The 6,415-nt window shown below is 40.3% G+C and overlaps 1 protein-coding gene across 1 annotated transcript in view; it reads right to left on the bottom strand.

Moving 5' to 3' along the window:
- Positions 1-152, bottom strand: part of gpr37b (G protein-coupled receptor 37b) — a 17,448-nt gene extending 17,296 nt beyond the window's left edge. The window contains exon 1 of the mRNA XM_058078375.1: positions 70-152. The gene's annotated coding sequence lies outside the window, so the exon portion shown is untranslated. The remainder of the gene's footprint in view (positions 1-69) is intronic.
- Positions 153-6,415: the final 6,263 nt, after the last annotated feature.

Here is a 6,415-nt window from a genome sequence, read left to right as displayed (position 1 = left end):
GTCCCATAGAGACTCGGCTTATTGGTGTGTGTAGATAAAGGGTGTGTGATCATGCATAAAAACACTCACAGGCTTCCAATCGTGCGCACACAGAGGGACGTGAAGGGCACAAAACAACCGGAATGGAGTGTGCACAACGGGATTAAAAGCGGTGAGGAATCCTGAGATTACAACACACGGCAGCACCGTGATGGTTTTAATCGTATGTCATTGTTTCATTGCAATTATATGCGTGGGTGCGCATACGGTGAGAGTAATTTACATAAACAGGAGTTAAAAGGAGAATATTTGACATTGTTAATGTTGTGGCCCTTTAAAACTTACTAATACGTTGATTTTATTCAAGAGGCTCCCTGCTTGTTGCTCAGGAGCTTCCTAGCTAGTTAGCTTAGCTAAATGCTGCCATCTGCTGGTTGTTTAGTTTTATGCATTGTGAAGCGCCGAAGAACTGGAGTCTGAGGTGGGGTGTCGAACTCGGGAGAGAACTTTATTCTTTTACCGAACATTAATTTACACTCTTCGCTACGGGAGACATAACAACCCATTCTCTGCAGCAACAACAACAGAAAACACATTTACCCTCACGCTCACCCCTCCGGGTCGCAACTACTCCCCTAACAATGGTTCCGGGGTGAATTAGTACCAGCAACCTAGCACTACAATTGTATTATTCTTACTGTGAAGTTTGTTCCCCAACCCATTTAAACCATTATATGGCCAAAATGTACAGCATCTTGCATTACATTACTGAAGAACTGATACTTTGATACAATGTAGTCACAATGTGCAGTCTAAATCAATGACAAGCAACGGCAGTTCTGGCTTGAATGGCGCCCAGGTAGGACCCACCCCCAATGTACACATTTACGCAACTATTTTTTTTCGTAACTATATAAAGTTGTAACTGTGGTATACAGCATATTGGTAGGAGGATACTGGAGATGGAAACACATAATGGGACAAGCAAGTAGAAGACGAAGGAAGACAATGGCAGTTCCAGCTATGGGCTACAGGCCAGCATTCTCTAAGGATGACGGGGAAAGAAACACAAGTGGGACTATCTGCTGCTACCTGAAAGTATTTTCATACTTATAATACTTAATATTGTCTATTATTATCTTAGACACTTCTATTTTAGAAGATTTTAGTACCAGTGGGCCGTTGTAAAGGTCTGTTGCTAACTTGGCTAAAGTCCTGGTAGCCTAGCTAAAGTCCTGGTAGCCTAGCTAAAGTCCTGGTAGCATAGCTAACTTCGGTTTTGTTTTGTTTTTTTCTTTATTTCTGTGTTTAGTGCATTTAAACGTTGCTCTGCATTTTCCAGTCACCATAATGTCCGTATTCTTTTTTTGTGCCGCCGGCCATTAAAAGCAATCTACGGGATGTACTTATCACAGACGCCCCCTAATGGCCGTGAACGGTATCGGCGATGACACTAGCACGACTTTAAATGAAATATGCTGATGGCTGACACCAAATAAGTACAAAATGCAAAAAAATGTTGCATTCCCTTCGAACTATCTAATTCTTTCTGTACTTTTCAATCAATTCAGCACTTATTCTTGTTTTTTTCCCCCCTGGAATCTGACATTGTCTGGTATGAATGCTGAATAATTACAGCTTCCACAGACAGACATTGGGTTTTTGAATGCATCATCATGTCAAAATCATTTTCCACTATTGCTGATAAATCCCCAACACCGCATGGGTCTAAGTGGCAGCTCTCAAGGGGAGAAATAAGAAAATGAAAGTATGAGGGAACGCCGTGCTCTGAAATCCTCCCAATATTTCGGCATAATGAAACCAAAGCCAGAAAAACAAACATGCATAATTCAGAGCGCCGGCAGCCAGTTGTGCGGTAATGATGGTGTTGGAAAGTGATGAAGAAGCTCACTTCCATTTAAACGGCCTTATTTAAACTCATTTGTTAGGTGCAATTCAGGAGTGGGGGTGGGGGGAGCGTATTTGTGCAATGTGCAATGCTATGCGTCTTGCACGTGGCAAATGAGGCGTTTTATGCTGTAAAATGGGAAAGTGTCATTTATTTCCTGGTGGAATAGAACAGGTCGTCGTCAGGACTGGCGGTAAATGTCCAGCAGATGGCGCTGCAGTGGTGTCAGCATCTTCCATTGTCCTTTTTACAGAGAATTTATTCTTTAACCTGTCTACTTCCTGTTCCTGCCGGTTCTCCCTGTCCTTTCATCTGTCTTTTGCAGAGGAAAACACAGCATTAGTGTGTACGGTTATTGCATATTATGTATGTTAATGGTAAATGTACCAACAAAACAATCAATATACTCCATAAGCAGATCTTTAACACTGTGATGCATTCACTTACACACCCTTTTTAAATGCAGCATTATCCTTTACCCCAAATAGGTTTCATGTTGACCCTTGTGACCTTGCTGACAGGTAACAGCGACGGGGAAAGCCACGGAAAAGGACAGCAAAGACATCAAAGGGCAGAGGAACCCGATGCAGACGGGGCGTTGAGAGGAAGAAATAGTGCTGGTAAAAATCAGTGTCATGGCCCTGAGGACAAGTGGAACCACACAGAGATGCAAAGTACAGCCACTACGTTATTATCAGGACAAAAGGCTAAATTTTGTGGTCATGAGAAGATAGAAAGAGGTTTGATGGCACTATCTACAGGGGAAGAAGGGAGCTGCAGCTCTAAAAATAATAACAATAATTATAATATGTACCACACAGAGATGCAAAGTACAGACACTACATTATTATCAGGGCGAAAGGCTGAATTTGTGGTGATGAGAAGATAGAAAGAGGTTTGATGGTGCTATCTACAGGGGAAAAAGGGTGCTACAGCTATAAAAATAATAACAATAATTATAATATGTACCACACAGAGATGAAAAGTACAGACACTACGTTATTATCAGGGCGAAAGGCTAAATTTGTGGTCATGAGAAGATAGAAAGAGGTTTGATGGCACTATCTGCAGGGGAAAAAGGGTGCTACAGCTATAAAAATAATAACCATAATTATAATATGTACCACACAGAGATGAAAAGTACAGACACTACGTTATTATCAGGGCGGAAGGCTGAGTTTGTGGTGATGAGAAGATGGAAAGAGATTTGATGGCACTATCTGCAGGGGAAAAAGGGAGCTACGGCTATAAAAATAATAACAATAATTATAATATGTACCACACAGAGATGAAAAGTACAGACACTACGTTATTATCAGGGCTAAATGATGAATTTGTGGTGATGAGAAGATAGAAAGAGGTTTGATGGCGCTATCTACAGGGGAAAAAGGGTGCTACAGCTATAAAAATAATAACAATAATTATAATATGTACCACACAGAGATGCAAAGTACAGAGACTACGTTATTATCAGGACGAGAGGATGAATTTGTGGTGGTGAGAAGATAGAAAGAGGTTTGATGGCGCTATCTACAGGGGAAAAAGGGAGATACAGCTATAAAAATAATAATAATTATATGTACCACACAGAGGTGCAAAGTACAGACACTACGTTATTATCAGGGCGAAAGGTTGAATTTGTGGTGATGAGAAGATAGAAAGAGTTTTGATGGCGCTATCTACATGGGAAAAAGGGAGCTACAGCTATAAAAATAATAATAATTATATGTACCACACAGAGATGCAAAGTACAGACACTACCTTATCAGGGCGAAAGGCTGAATTTGTGTTGATGAGAAGATGGAAAGAGTTTTGATGGCGCTATCTACAGGTGAAAAAGGGAGCTGCAGCCATAAAAAAAATATTATTATAATATGCAGCACTTTGAAGGTACCCAAAGCACAGTGAAGTGAAGCCATTAGACTGACAGGGCAGTGAATGAATGAGAGTGGGCTGCCAACATTTTCCAGCAGGAAGATGCTATGACAAGATGCCATGTTAGCTAACGCCACTTTTTCTAATCGTGTTTGCCCGTAGTTGTGTAAACCGGAATCTTAAATGAGTCATATTATGGGGTTTAGAGTATCATAAATAAAAAAGAGGCATTTGCGGGGGGCTTTTTTGTGGGGATCTATTTAAATCCTCACTCTGTATAGTTATAGCTGTTCAAATATGGATGCATTTCTCATTTGCAGCCGTAGAATAATAAAAAAAAAAACATTAAACAGAAAAAGGCAGAGCGACGCTCCTATTAGGAGAAAAGTCGATCAAAGCTGTGGATACCCAAGCTGCTTCTGCTGTCTTTAATAAGCAAGGAATAAAAGTCGATTGGAAGTCCACATTTTGAAGGGTGTCGCCAATTATAAGGTGGCTCCTGTTTCCCCGCGGGAGTACATGATTCCGCACGGACCGTACATGAACGCTCTCGTCACGTGTTAGCTCGAAAAATAACCACTTCATTTCAAATTGCTTTATGAAGCGAGTACTTTCATTATTTCATTATTGTTTTACGCCAACTTTTTTGGCGTCTTATATATTGGCGCATTTACGACATGCCGTGCTAGGTCATCCTCAAGGTCATCTGAAGAAATAGCAATTTCTCACAAGATTTTTGTGAAAGCGAGAGGACAAAACAAGTCTGATAGACGGCGTCTATTTAAAAGATAAGAACTTTTTCCTACTGAGTGTGCGTTATGAAAAGGAAAAAGCAATAACGGGCCAGTGAACGATGAGAAAAGCAAAATTGGCAAATGGAAGCCGTGGTTCAAATTGAAGTGAATTCTTATCAGGAGGCAAAAAAAAAAAAAGCGCTTTCATTTGCATTCACATAAAACGACGGAAAAGAAGGAGTCGACTATATAATGATAATGATTTATGTGAGTTTGCATTGCGGCAGGTGGCATTCAGCTTCCGTATTGTTAGTATGATAAATGGAGACCTGGGATCCATCGAGTGACGTAAATATTGATATTTTTTAGTTTTAACCCCCTCCAGGGACGTTAGATTCTTTTTGTCTGATCAATAATAACAGGACATTAGGAGGGAATGTGTCGCACCGTCTCGGGGAAAAAAAAAAAAGTTTAATGGCTCCTTGATCAATGAGCGGCTATCGATTAAAACGCCATAAGTGCTTCTCTGCAGCCGACGGGAATGAATGCAAACTGAAAATGTCACTAACTGCCAGAGGAGGGAAAGAAAAATCTTTGATTAAAAGCGCATTTGCAACATTCCCAGTAATTGTCTCCCTCGTTGCGTTGGACTGTTAACTGTGAAAAATCGTCCATGAGCTGTGGAGTATGTACTGTAACAAAAAAAAAAAAATCATGAGGCCCATTCTTGAACGCCGCCATGTTTTTCATTGGTCCGCCACATATTCTGAATAGAAAATTAATTAATTAATAAGCTATCCATCCATTTTCCATACCGCTTATTACTATCCCAGCTGTCTTCTGGACTGGTGGCCAGCCAATCACAGGGCACATATAGTCAAACAAACATTCACACTCAAATTCATACCTATGGACAATTTGGAGTCGCCTGTGGAATGTGGGAGGAAACCAGAGTACTTAAACGGGACCTATTATGCTGTTTTTTCCACTTTTCTGACCTGTAAATATAGTTAGAATATTGTATCCTCGTATTAAACCATGCCAAAATTTCAGATAATGACGTTTGGGCATTTGGAATTGAGCCCTAAAAGAAGTTTGGGGTGACTCAAAACGCTCAGTTTCAGAAGGTGTGGTAAAACTACCCATTTGTGATGTCACAGTGGGGCGGACTTCCTTATATGGACATAGTTGTAAGTCAGATAAGCACTCTGCTCCCCCTCCAAAGCTCTGCTTCTGTGTTAACTATGCTAACTGTGTTTATTTTGTATAAGTCATGGAGCAAAAGTGTGTGTGTAGCATTATAGAGTGTGCACAAAGGGAGCGGGGTTGCTAATAGCCTTTTCGCACCACAATTAGTGGCTCTACTCGAGTTTTTTTAAACACTGGTAGTCCATTGTATAATTTTGAATTTCCTCACTATGACTTTATTCCCATAATATTTGGATTTTATTACTATAGTATTAAAAGTTTTTCCGCAAAGAAATTTTCCAAAAATTACAACTTTATTGTTTTGTTTGTTTTTCATAATATTATGAAAATTTCCCCCCCAAAAATCTACTAAAATGCAATTTTTCCCCCTCATAATCCTACATTATTCTCGTCAAATTACAACGTTTTTCCCTTAATATTTTGACTTTGTTTTTGTAAAATTACTGATGATTTTTTCATTTTTGCTTTCTTGTTAAGGTATAAGGGCGGCACGGCGGTCTAGTGGTTAGTGCGCAGACCTCACAGCTAGGAGACTTGGGTTCAATTCCACCCTCGGCCATCTCTGTGTGGAGTTTGCATGTTCTCTCCGTGCATGCGTGGGTTTTCTCCGGGTACTCCGGTTTCCTCCCACATTCCAAAAACATGCTAGGTTAATTGGCGACTCCAAATTGTCCATAGGTGTGAATGAATGTGAGTGTGAATGGTTGTT

Source organism: Doryrhamphus excisus, chromosome 7 (genome assembly GCF_030265055.1).
Source record: "Doryrhamphus excisus isolate RoL2022-K1 chromosome 7, RoL_Dexc_1.0, whole genome shotgun sequence".
NCBI lineage: Eukaryota > Metazoa > Chordata > Actinopteri > Syngnathiformes > Syngnathidae > Doryrhamphus > Doryrhamphus excisus.
This window is presented reverse-complemented; position numbering and strand designations above follow the sequence as displayed.